Source organism: Meriones unguiculatus (assembly GCF_030254825.1).
Source record: "Meriones unguiculatus strain TT.TT164.6M chromosome 13 unlocalized genomic scaffold, Bangor_MerUng_6.1 Chr13_unordered_Scaffold_34, whole genome shotgun sequence".
Classification (NCBI taxonomy): Eukaryota; Metazoa; Chordata; class Mammalia; order Rodentia; family Muridae; genus Meriones; species Meriones unguiculatus.
This window is the reverse complement of record NW_026843646.1, coordinates 7,802,008-7,815,657: the sequence shown is the minus strand read 5'-3', so window position 1 is coordinate 7,815,657 and position 13,650 is coordinate 7,802,008. Positions and strand designations below refer to the sequence as shown.

The window sequence follows — 13,650 nt, the reverse complement described above, 5'->3', positions numbered from 1 at the left end:
TGGGAGGGCTGGGCGGTCCCGAGGCTGTTCCAAGGCTGGGTGTGCAGGCAGACTTGTAGACTATAGGAGGACAGGCATTAGCGCTGCTGAAATGTGAATCTCTGCAGATCTGGCGAAGACTCGGTCCTGGACTGGAAGCTGGGGTCAGGGACTAATGGGCTGTGTCGCTTCCGCACACTCTAACCCTAAGGGAGACACCCTAACCCTAAGCAAAAGGGGCTCCTGTCACTCAAGACTCTCTGGCCAATCAGGGCCTCCGGCCGGACCTGCCAGTAATGAGATGGGGCGTGTCTTTCCGGAAAGCTTTTCTGCAGGTTCAGCACCGAAGTGTCGACATGGTGAGTGCAGGGAGGAGAAGGTGGCTGATCGTGGGAGCTGGTGTTTGGGTTCTCTTCCAAGACTGGTTGGTCAATGGCGGCCCCTGGGGAGGGACCTTGTGGTCCTGGATGCTCGCTGGACCCAGTGGTGGCAACTGAGTCACTCCAGTGCGGGAGCCGCATCTGCGCAGAGCATTTGCAGCAGGGGTTTGTGGGCAGAATCATCCTTGTGGCGGGATGCCAAACTCGGAGTACATCAGTTTGTCTTCGCTATTCCAGTTTCTCTCATGTCTTCTACAAGGTCTGCTCTTAGCATTTAACCTTTAGGTGTGAGATCCATTCGAGGGTAGTTTTGTGGGGGTTGTAAACGGCATCTCGTGTGTTAAATAGCACTCCAATATTAAGCCGTGATGAGGAAGAGTAGAATTGGTGATGTAAAGGATTTCCAATGCTTGGGAAATAGTAGGTGACAGTAAATAGAATTTAGCCGCGGGGAGGACTCCATCTAAATCACCCCACAGTTAAATAGTATGCTAACCAGGCCTGTTACAGATTAACATGCTAGTGTACACATGTTGACCGGACTTGTCCAGAAATTTGGCTCCAACCCTAGCAAAGGAGAGAAAAAAAAATCTCTGATTTACAACCAGCTACCAGGCCAATCCTCATATCAAAGAACAGGCCTCTACCAAGCTGCTCAAGGTGGTCCTACAGGGTCACTAACAACATTACAGCCTGTGGTGACATAAAGGTGTTAAAGTAACTTTTATTCCCCTGATGTAATTGTCCTCCAGGAGACTAGTGCCTTCATCTGCTAACACAGGCTGCAAGCTTCTAGCCTCCATACAATCTAATCTAGGCCTAGAATGTTTTTATCCTCTGAGATTTAGTGCTGAATAAGCTCACCCTTTCTAGTTCTTTCTGAATTCCTGCTGGCCTGTTCAACTCAGCTGTTCTGGCTCAGACTCCCCTCCAAGGTGACAGAATCAATCTGGCTTTTCATAGTTTATGACTGAATTGCTCCACTTGACCTCATACTAACTTTGGCAATATGTTATAATCTTTTGGATGCTTCTAATTCTGTGGCTCTGTCTGTCTTCACCTGTGTCTAGTTTCTCTCTTCAGATTGTGTCTGTAAAAGGCTCCCAGTAAAACTTTCTGAATTCTGCAAACTTGACTGCATTGCCTCTCAACTCACTGACTCGGCCGAACAGCCTGAGCAGAAATGGCTACATCTGCATGTAGCCATGTAACATCTGCATGCCTCTGTTTCCTGAGGGCTAGGATTAAAGGTTTGTACCACCATGCCCAGACCTAAGCTTTTCTTTACCTGAAGCTTGCTCTATACCTGGCTGGCCTTGACCACAAAGATCTGCTTATCTCTTCTCCTGGGATTAAAGGTGTGTCTGTTTTCAAACCAGATTATATAGACCTAGAAAGTCTTTGGATATGATCTCTTGCCAGAACAGCCATGTTCTAAATTAAAATTCATTTACGTAAAGGTCCAGTTTTCTTTTTGAGAAAAGAATAGTTTTTCCACTGTGGTAAGTCTGTACTGGTTGACAACTCTTTGAAAAGAAAAAAGAAAACAAAACTTGTGTTCATGCTGACCTGAGTAATGAAGGCATTCCATGAAACCTTCATATATGGGGAATGGCATAGTTCTTTCTCAAACCCATTAACATTCTTGGCGTAGCCAGTAACAGACTGGCGCCTAGGCCTTGAGAGCTTTCACTGAGTTCTCCATGTATTGAGAATAAAATGGAGTTTCTTCTCAAAAGTGAGGATCATATTTGGGAGTGTAATACTGTCCATTGTAGTTACAGTGAAGGAATTTGCATGTGTAGCATGGTTTCTGCCATCTGTTCACAACAGGAAGAACAATTTATTATGTACAATTGCTGGGTGAAACAGGGTAGGCAATAGCTAGATCAGAGAATAAAGTTTAAAGCAATCAGCTTCAGGGGTCACCCTATGAAAAAGGACATCATTCCCACATGGTTGGTGATTTTTAAATTTCTACCACGTATTAACTATTGCATGTGAGTGAAACCAGGTTGGCGAGTGTTCAATTTGGTTAGGTTAGAGGAAGCCAGTGAGTATTGAATTCCCAAGTAGGTCTATCCTATGAATTTATTCATAGTCTTCCTAGACAGGGTTATGGCTGTCCAGAAATTTGAGACTCAGCTCTTGGCAGTAGCTTTGTATGTCAGGTTACCAATCTCAGCAGCTAACACTGCAGGTAGAATCAAGGTCAAACAGTATTTGATTAATGCCATTAGCTCTACCACAGAAGGGTGTGCTTTTGTTCAAAGTCAGGATATGTATGTATTTTTTCAATTATATTTATCTTTCTAAAAAAGTCAGTTGTTGGTATTACTTACTAAGTTTTATTTTCTTTATGCATCACTGCTCTAATCTCTTATTTGTTTCTCTTCTCCAACATTTCCCAGTCATGAAGAATTTCATTCCTGGGACTGGAGAGATGGCTCAGTGGTTAAGAGCACTGTCTCCTCTTCTAAAGGACCCAGATTCAATTCCCAGCACCCACGTGGCAGCTCACGTCTGTAATGCCAATTCCAAGGGATATGACACCTTCACAGTAATTCACAGAAAATAAAATTAAATACATGTTTTTCAAAAAATACTTTCATTCCTATTTAAAAAGGCATTTCTCATTAGTTTCTGTTTAGAGCAGTGTCTCCCAAAACTCAGCCTTTCTTCATGCTGTATAGTTAAGACTTGCTTTGAACACCCAATACTGCTTCTGTGGCCCAGTGTCTTGCAACTCATTTCAGGCTGGACCTTAACCTGGTCAATGAAATGGAAAAGAGACCAGTGAATGAGGTTCCTCAATCATCCCTGGCCCTCGTAGGGTGGGCAATTACAAATAAAGAGGAACCTGTGTATGAATTGAGTTCACTGGCCAACTATGAAGCTGGTGTCATCATAGCACAGAAAGGGATGGAGAAAAAGGATGGTGAGAGCTTTCCTGCTTGGACAGAAGTGTCAGTTATTTAATTTTAGATGGTTAGGAAAAGTCCAAACTGGCAATACTTGAAGTTCACAGACTTAAGGCAATCAAGATTTTGGAAGAGGAACTAAACTTAGTTCTAGAAACCAAATTTCTATAGTTACACTGGTTCAACAAACACAGAAGACATGACAAACTAGTGTGGCCGATCCTAACAGGAAGGTTATTTTTCTAAGAATGGCGTGACCCAAGAGAAAAGGATTACATAATACTTGGTGTGCTCTTCTACACATGTCTAGTCCCAGAAAACTATTGGAGCATGAAGCCTGTTTCAACTTTTTACAACAATTTTTGAGAGTATAGTTAAATTATTTCAACCTCCTCATTCTTGCCTACTGTAAAGTCTCAAATGCTGGGACAAACGGCTGAGAAACCTATTTAACAAATCAAAGCAGGCCCAGATGCTGGTTCTCCCAGCATCCCTCTGTTTCTACCTGTCATAGGGTAATGGTTGACATACCCAGCCTTCTAGCCCACTGGCTGAGTTCCCCTTCCCCTGGATGGTCTTCCTTATGTAATACAACCATTTTGGTCACCTGGTCTTTTTCGTCTATTCTTTAATATTCTAGCCTCTTGGTCTGGCTTTCTCCTCTCCTCTCCTCTCTTTCCTCATAAGACTCACAGTCATGTCCCCTCTGGACTCTCCCATATGTCCCTGCATCCAGCTGTTCTGTCACTTTTATGTATAATAAACTTTCTACCGTACCATAACTAGAATCATCCATGTCCTTACCTTTTTTTTTTCATTCTTTTCCCATTTACCACTCCTTACTTTCAAATTCATGGTTACTTTTTGCTATAATTTTTGTTACTGTTTGACTTTGACTTGTTTGGCTTTGGGGTTTCTCAGCTATGAGGTAGAAAGCTGCACTGAACTTTGATTGTGTGTTGGAACGTGCACACAAAAGACCCTGTAACTTGGAAGAGGAACTCTCTCGTTGTGTTTTGGAGACTGGAAAGTTGTACTAAAATACAGATTTCTTATAGTAGGGCTCTGTGTGCCCCTAAGGTGGAAGGGCCCAGCTGGGAAGGCCTCAGCTGTCTGAGTCATTTGATCTGATCCCCCACTAGAGTTACTGCTACTCTCCTGAAGCCCAGCTGGTGGTCAAAGGAAAGGAGGGGGCCTGGGCAGACCTACCAGTCAGCACCACCAGTGGGAGGTAGCTCATAGTTTCTTTCCAGGATTATTTTCTAATGCAGCTGAAGAGATCTGTGAGGGTACCACAAGCCATGCAATGGGGAGTATGGGGGCCACTGCCCCAAAACCAGGAGGAATAGATCTGCTAAGCTCTCAGAGTCTGATATGGTGGTACTGAGACTGGGGGTCAATTGTTGATCTGTTGATCTATGTGGTGACTTGGGGATTGGTTGTTGGTCTCTGCCTCTCCCTTGAGTGTGGATTCGTTGGGGGTGGTGGGTGGGGGGCTGGGAGAATTCCTCTGCAGTCCTGGCAGTTTAAAGCTGTGATGCTTAAAATATCACTATCCAGTGTGCACACACACACACACATTGTTTTTGGTGTGTGGTGGGAAGACAGATTGGAAAACTGATGACCTTGCATTTCACATTCAGTTTTGTGTGGCAAATTTTATAAATAGTTTTGAAGCTGCTAGAAAGGGGGTGATGTGCATTCTTCAGCAATTTTACTTGGAATCTTTTTATCTTTTCACTGCTCTCAACCACAGTGGTATAATTCCAGAAAATTTAATTTCAGGACACAAAAAGGAATTTCTGAGATGCAGAAGTTTTTAAGGTGTGCATGGTGTTGGGTAGGTGGATAAGGCAGATTCCATATCTTGTGGCACAATCCTTGTGGGAGTAAGCAAACATGAAAACACTCACCACATTGGTTTGTGTGTGGCTTTCAGTGGGACTGGTTTTGCTTGAAACCACAAGAAGTCATGAGTGGCTGTAGAATTGTAGTCCACATTTTTGATCACTTTTTATCCACAGAGAGCTCCAGAGCATAGAGCATGTGGTCTCTCCTTTTAGAAGAGCCATCTACCGTAGCTAGTGGGTCAGAAATGTATGTTAGCGGTCAGTTGTAGTTGCTTTTGTAAGAGTTTTGAAGTCTGGGTTTATTTAATTTCTATACACTTATAACCAAAAGTACACATGGTCATGTACACATTTTTCCTGGCAGAGTTTCCTTGGGTCTTTTGAGGAAACTTTGAATATATTTAGGCTTGTGATTTTGGCTTTTTCTCTTCATCTCCTAATTTTGTCACAACTGTTGTACACATTTTTGATAGTTGTAGCTCTGAGATATGTTCTGAGGTCACAGCTGCCCATGTGTGCATTCTTACTTCATTATCATATTTGGAATTCTGTGTCGTTTTTCATGGGATATAGCTTTGGAATCAGCTTTTCACTTAGAAATTCATAGAAATTTTCTTTGGATTCTGTTGCATTCATATTGAAATAGAAAATAGCCAACATCTTTTTTTTTTTAAATACATCATTCCATTGGTGTTGTTTAGTATAGTATAAAAGGGTAAATGATATTATCCTACATAATCATTTGTTTAGCAAACTACAGTTAGTATATAAAATTGAAAGTGATATGAAATAATTTACACAGCCATAGAAAGAAGACTTCAGTATAGAGTTCACTGACACAAAATACATTGTTATGGGATCTTGTATTAACACACAAAATAAACTCATGAATTTGGGATTTCCCATGTAAACGAACTAAAATTAGGTAACATCAAGTTGTGTTGTTATAGTCAATGTAAAACTGCAAGTATTTAGTATATGTAATCTGATGCATTTGCAGATTATACCCACACCCTCTCATTACCAAAAACAACACAATAAACCATGTTCTTCATACATTCTCCTTGTATCCATGTTTATGTGTGCCTACATTGCATGGAGCTCTCATAAAATGATAGAATTACTATGGATTCCAACAGTACTTTTCCATGTACTTTTGATTAGTTTTAAGGAAGTATCCGAATTCTTATGCTTTTATATTCATGGTGGCATAACTTTTAAAATAACCTAATTCCTCATTTGTTGAGGTCACGCAGGGTGCCTCAGAAGGACAGTATAGCAAATTAATTAAGACAATAACAATGGTTAAAGGATTACACACTTATAAAAGACTCTCACAGTCAGTGCTGTATTGGTCATGAAACAGCATATAATTACAGCATAAGCAGTGTCAAATCAACAAACCTCTCTCTCTCTGATTTCAGTCTTGATGCATTCCCATTTGTCAATTGGGTAGGAGAACATCAGTCATCTTGTCTACCTTATAGTTCACAATAGAAAATGAAGGGAAGAAACAGCACAACCTAACTGAAGCAATCACTTTCAAAGAATTTTTGTAACATATTTTTAGTTGGTATGTGGAGAAGGAAAATCAAATATCAGGCTTTTTAGAGCAAAAGTTGTTATAGAAATAAAAAGCAAATGTGCTTTTTATAGTATACTATAAAAATGCAGAAAGTTGGTTTATTTTGATGGTATGAGAGCTTTCTGCCAATGAGTCATGCTGCATGAAGTGAAAATGAGTTAAGAAACATACTGACTTGTTTTGATTTAATTGAAATGATGACAATAAATTACAGTTGAATAAAAATGTAATAGTTTCAGACAAGTAACACTTTTCTTAGTTTTGTTTTGATTAGCTAACCCACCTTAGATAATGACACTTTTATTTTTATTGGTAAAACATGTTTAAACACTTAGCATTTTAAAATATCAGTTTGTATATACTTAATGTATTATATAATTAATGTACAAATAGTGTATAACATTAAATATTTATTTCTATTATTGTGAATATTATTCAAATTTACTTTTTGGTTTTTTTTAAAGATTTTATTTATTTAATTAATGTTCTATCTGCATTTGTACCTGCATTCCAGAAGAGGGCAACATATCAGTATAGATGATTGTGAGCCACCATGTGGAACTCAGGACCTCTGAAGGAACAGAGAATGTTCTTATCTGCTGAGCCACCTTTCTAGCCCCAAACTTTAGTTTTTATTATAGAGAAGAAAGAATACTCTTTTGGAATTATGTGAGCAGGGACCCCTGTAATTCCACATAACAGCAGAAAATTACCTTATTTTACCTGCATGTTATATATTTCACATTGGTGAGAGCAAAGCTTCTGATTTCACAGATCTAGATGAGACTAAAGAATAAGCTTGTTAAACTCCTGAGTGATGCTCTATAACTGTGCATCATGCTTGTGTTTTCCTTATCTTCACTATTTCACTTTGATTGCTTCCCTTATTTGCATTTTTAGGTAGGAAAATTGAATTAATGCTTTTTACTTGAAAAGGATTCTTCCCTCATAGAATATATTCTGACCACTGTTTTCCCTCCCTCTACTTCTCCCACATCCAGCATACCTCTCTTCTTCCCCAGATCTACTCCCTCCCCTCTGCATCTTTTTCAGAAAAGAGCAGTCCTCTAAGATAGGACTGCTGAACAAGATCAAACAAGATACAAAAAAGACAAGGCCAACAGACCTCACACTGAGGATGGACAGGGAACCCAATAGAGGAAAAAGAGTCTATAGAGCAGGTGAGAGTCAGAGCTACACCTGTTCTTAATATTAGGAGTCCCACAAAAATACAGGGCTAACAGCCATGACATCTCAGCAGAGGACCTGTTGCAGACACATGCACACACAATCCTTACCATTTATGTCTCAATGACATTCCTAGCCATCAATGGAGTGAGTTCCATCTCATGGCTTGGGCTGCAAGTTAAACCAAACATTAGCTCACCACCACTCAAGAAAAGTTTGGTGCCACCACACCCCCTTTAGATTGCAAGCAGTAGAGATTTTAGGTGGAGTGGTTTTTATTCTGGGTTCATGTCTAGGTTTCTCTTCGGTAGCCTGTATAGTACTGTCTCACCCAAAGAGACTAGAACATAGGGGTGAAATATTTCAGCCTGCACCTGGTCCACATTTCCACCTTCAGTGCACTGTGCATAAGCTTTCTTGCAGAGTGTGGTCCTGCTGTTATTTTTCAGAGAGCAATGCTGTGTCCCTAACATCAGCCTGGGCTTTTAGGCATCTCCATATGACCTCCTGGGACAACAACCCAGTTGTCTGAGAAAATGCAATGTTGACTGTATTCAATTGTCCTCCAACTAGCAATGGAGGAGTGTTCTCTTCCCCAACACCTTTGTCAGTGTGAGTGAGCTGTCACGTGTCCTGTTAAACTTCACCATTGTGATGTGTAAAATTAAAACTCAAAGTAGTTTCCATTTGCATCTCCTTAAAGACTGAGGATGTTGAAGAGTGTTTCTCAGCCATTTGAGATTCTCGTGTTGAGAATTCTCTGTTGAGATCTGTTCTCTTTTTTATTTTATTTATTTTTATTTTTTAATGATAGTTACAGTTTATTAATTTTGTATCCCAGCTGTAGCCTGCTCTCTCATTCTCTCCCAATGCCACTCTCACTTCCTCATCTCCTCCCTGCCCCTTTCCAAGTCCACTGATAGGGGAGGTCCTCCTCCTCTTCCATCTGACCTTAGCTTTTTGGGTATCTTCAGGACTGGCTGGAATGTCCGCCTCTGTGGCCTAGCAAGGCTGCTCCTCCCTTGCGTGGGGAGGTCAAAGAGTCAGCCATTGAGGTCATGTCAGAAATATTCCCTGTTCCCCTTACTAAGGTAGCCACTTGGATACTAAGGTACCATGGACTCCATCTGAGCAGGAATTCTAGGTTATATCCATGAATGGTCCTTGGTTGGAGATACAGTCTCATAAAAGGAACCTGTGCCCAGAAAAGACACCTGTGCCCAGATATATTTGGAACTTATGGAGCTCCTGTCCTCTCCAGGTGATACTAACTCTCTCTTCATATGATTCCTTACCCTCAGAGGACTGGACCCACAGTGCAAGTGATACTCAGCATAGAACTCACTGCCTGGGGAGATATTTTTGTAATAAATAAAATAAAATTTCTTAAGCATAACAATAAAAGCTCTGATCTAAGAAGGTATGTGAGAATGGCAGCGATGTCTGATTTAATGTCTGTGCACACACAGACACACAGATAATAATAGAGGTACCCTCATCCACCCACTGAAAAATCTTATAAAAATACAGTTATTTAAGAAATCTCCCTTAAACAAATCCTTGAAGTCTAAGGTCTTGCTAGCCATGCTTGCACAAACCTTTAATCCAGGTTGGCCTGGGTGACAATGAGAGTCCAGCACAGACAGGCCTACACAATGAAACCCAGTATTAAAAAAACGATATTAAAACATAATCTGAGACAGATTTGTTGGCATATATATATATATATATATATATATATATATATATGTGTGTGTGTGTGTGTGTGTAGGTGTGTGTATACATATATGTATTAGCTGTATACATACACAGAGAAATTTATTCTGTCAGTTCTTTTCATGCAGAGAGCCTTCACTAGTACAGCTTTCTGTTTTCTTCATCTTCCCATTGAGAAAGAAGATTTACCTGATGATAGTACTCCAAAGTGTCATATTTTCTTGCCTTTTACCCCCTGGGTTGTCTCTTATCTTCAGGGAGAAAAGTGGCTGCAGTTTACCTGACCCCAGCGTGAAGTCACAGAACAAAAATCTCTTTGCATCTTCTAAAATCTCTCTTTAATTCTTAATACTCTTGGTACCCTTCCACCAGTGGGACAGACTGTTCACCCTGGTACACGGTGAATAATGGTTGTGCAATATTCACCTTGATTCCAGGAGGAAGAGGGAAATTGCATCCTGAGTGATGGAAGACAGAGGTTAGGCTAGAGGAGGACAGGCACGAATGATGATGAAATGCAAATCTGCATATCTGAAGAAGGTTTGGTCCTGACAATGAAGCCTGGACCAAGAATCACTAACCCTTGTCCTTTCAGTACAGTGTAACCCTAAGGGAGGTGCTCATGTCACTCAAGATTCACTGGCCAATCAGGATCTTCCATCCCTCCAGTTAGAGGAAGAGGCGGGTTCTTCCTGAGGCCATGCTCCATGTTTGCTCGGTAGCTGAGCAGGCTTGAATAGTTGGTGTGCCTGAGCACCACTGCTGTGTACTTTGAGAGGATATCTGGCGAGTTTCTAATTTTGCAATATGGGGAGTGTGTGGCCAATGCCCCCAACCTGGTGAAGCAGGAGGCTGAACAGCAGGAACTGTTGTGTAGGAAATTTCATGAGGCAGAGTGGGAACCAGTAGCCAGAATCAGCCGCTGGAGAGGTCCCTTTTCCTAGCCCCTGAACAGAGCAGGGCATCTGAATATCTTGACTATATTGGCTTTGGGTTGGGAGCAGAGAAAAGTGACTTCCGGAACAGAAGATTAAAATGAAAGCTTTATTTTCTGAGCTCAGGGAGCCAGCCAGTTCAGGAACTGAACGGTGCCCCAGGCTAAGCGTTATTGTATATTTATAGGGTTAAATCCACAAGGAGAGGGCCTCTTGGTAAGTGCCTGGTTCATTAATCAAATTTTAACATTGTGGGTTAAGCAGGGGTGTTTCTGTTGGAGGCTGTGCTGATGCAGCCCACTGGGCTCAAGACCTCTAACTGTTTTCCAAGATATTCGGTCTGGAATCCAAGGCCCTTATTTATATCCCTTGAAATTTGGTCCAAAATTCAAGGTGATAAAGGAACAAAGAAGTGTGTCCTCTGTCCGTAATAAGGCAGCACTTTGTAAGCAATATATTTTAGCAGTTTAGCCACCTCGGTTAAGGTTAAAAAAAAATTACCAGTTAACTGATAATTAAGAAAATGTTTCAAGAGGTTGGGTGGGAGATGTGCTGCAAGTTTGGGAATGTGAAGTTAGTTTAATCTTGCTAGTAAAATGGAAGAGCTTCTTGGAGAGGGCTGGGGCTCTGGAGGCTGCCTCCTTACACACTATGGGGTTGTTCACAAAGTATTTGCAGGAGGGACTTAAATATAGAAATGTTGTTGTTTCTCAACTTTCATTCTCAACCCATTTTTCATTTGTATACAGAAGGGCTAATGATTGTTTTTAGTTAATTGTGTTCCCAACCACTTTGTGGGAAGTGTATATCAACCATAAGAATTCTCTGGTACAATTTCTTGGTTCACTTATGTATACTAGTATATCATTTGTGAATAGTGATACTTTGACTTCTTGCTTTCCAAGTGTTTTAACATGAAGGGCTGTTGGATTTTGTCAAAGGCTTTTTCTCCGCCAATGAATTGATCATGTGATTTTGTTCTTTCAGTTTGTTTATATGGTAGAATACATTGATGGATTTTCAGATGCAGAACCATCCCTGTATCCCTCAGATCATGCTTATTTGTTCATAGCGTGTATCTTTGATGTGTTCTTTTATTTGGTTTGCGAGCATTTTATTAGGAATATTTGTGTCAATATTCATAAGTGAGATTGGTCTGAAATTATCTTTCTTTGTTGAGTCTTTGTGTGGTTTGGGTATCAGGGTGACTTTGCTATCAGAATGAGTTTGTCAATGTTCCTTCTGTTTGTATTTTGTGGAATACTTTGATGAGCATCGGTATTAACACTTGTTTGAAAATCAGGTATGTTTCTGTGCTAAAATCATCTGGCCCAGTGCCTGTGCTTGTGTGTGTGTGTGTGTGTGTGTGTGTGTGTGTGTGTGTGTGTGTTTGACAGACTTTTAATGACTGCTTCCATTTTCTAAGGTGTTATTGGCTCTATTGTTTCATTTTAATTAATTTTGTTGTTTTTGTTTTTGAAGAAAAATTTTGTCTCTGTTGTCTTGTGTGTCCTGTAAGAATGTATATAAATCAGGCAGGCCTTAGACTTAGAGTTCCACCTGAATCTGGATCTAGAGTGATGACATTAGATGTGGGCCCACATTCCTGTCTTTGTAGTGTTGTTTTGTTTTTTATATTATTTGCTGATGGGACTGAAATGTAGGTATTTGTACATATCGATCCTGTTCTTGAATTTATCTTTATCCACATCTTGAATTTTGAGATTTTGCAGAGAATATTATATTTCTCATTTGGCCACTTCAGGCTCCTTAACCCATGCTTCTAGGGCTTCTCATCTAGGGCCACTCCCATAAATTTCCAGAAGCCTCCCATGACCCAGAAACTCACACACCCTGATTTCTATTTTCTTTCCTTGTTCCCTCCTGACTCTACTCTCCCCATAACTGATACCCATCCCCATTACCATACCCACTCCCTCTTTCACCCTTTTCCTTCCCTCCATTTAATTCAGATACCTATCTTATTTTGTCTTCAGAGTGAGTTTCCTACATCCTCCCTTTGCTCTCCTTGACTCACTGGGTCTGTGGATTGTTCCATGATTACCCTGTATTTTATGATTAATTTCCACTTATAAGTGAGTAGATACCATGTACGTCTTTCTGGGTCTGAATAATCTCACCCAGAAAAGCTTTCCCAGTTCCATCATTCATTCTCTTGCTGATTGCATGAAGTCTTTGTTAATAATAGCTAATTGGTATTCCATTCTGTAGCTGTATCTCATTATCTTTATCCATTCTTCAGCAGAAGGATGTCTAGGTTGTTTCCAGTTTCTCTTTATTACAAATAAATCTGCTTTGAATATAGTTGAGCAAGTGTCCTTGTGGTGTGGTACAGCATCTTTGAATATATTCTCCACAGTAGTATAGCTATTGAAGTATACAGGTATTGACATAGGTCTATTCTAAATTTTTTGAGAAATATCCAGATGGATTTCCAAAGTGTTTGTTCAAGTTTTCATTCTCACCAGCACTTGAAGTGTGTTCTCCTTACTCCACATTCCTTGCCCACCATGTGCTGTTGAGTTCATGGTCTAAGCCATTTTGACAAGTGTGAGATTGAAATGCAGAGTCCTTTTAATTTGCATTGCCTTGATGTCTAAGGACACTGAACATTTAATTGTTTTCAGCTGTTAGCACTTTCTTTGCTGAGAGTTCTCTGTTTAGCTCTGTATGCCAGTATTCAATTGGGTTATTTGGTTTGTTGCTGTCTACTTTGTTGAATTCTTTAATTTGGACATTATCCTTCAGGCAGGTGTAGGATTGGTGAAGGTCCTCTCCCAGTCTGTGTGCTGCCATTTGTCTTATTGATAGTGTTGTTTGCCTACCAGATGCTTTTCACTTTCATGTGTCCCTGTTGTTAATTGTTAATCTTGGTGTCTGAGCTGTTTGTGTACGATTCACAGAGGTGTCTCTGTACCAATGCTATATCAAGGTTATTCCCCACTCTTTCTTCTACTGTATTTAGTGTATCAAGTTTTATGTTACAGTCTTTGATCCAATTGGATTTGAGCTTTGTGCAGGGTGATAAATATGTCTGCATTTGCATTCTTCTACATGCAGATATAAAGTTAGAGA

General features: G+C 40.4%; 1 pseudogene; it reads left to right on the top strand.

Annotated features, from left to right (window-relative positions):
- The first annotated feature begins 411 nt into the window (after nt 1-411).
- Nucleotides 412-13,650, top strand: part of LOC132650913 (zinc finger protein 431-like) — a 66,815-nt pseudogene continuing 53,576 nt past the window's right edge.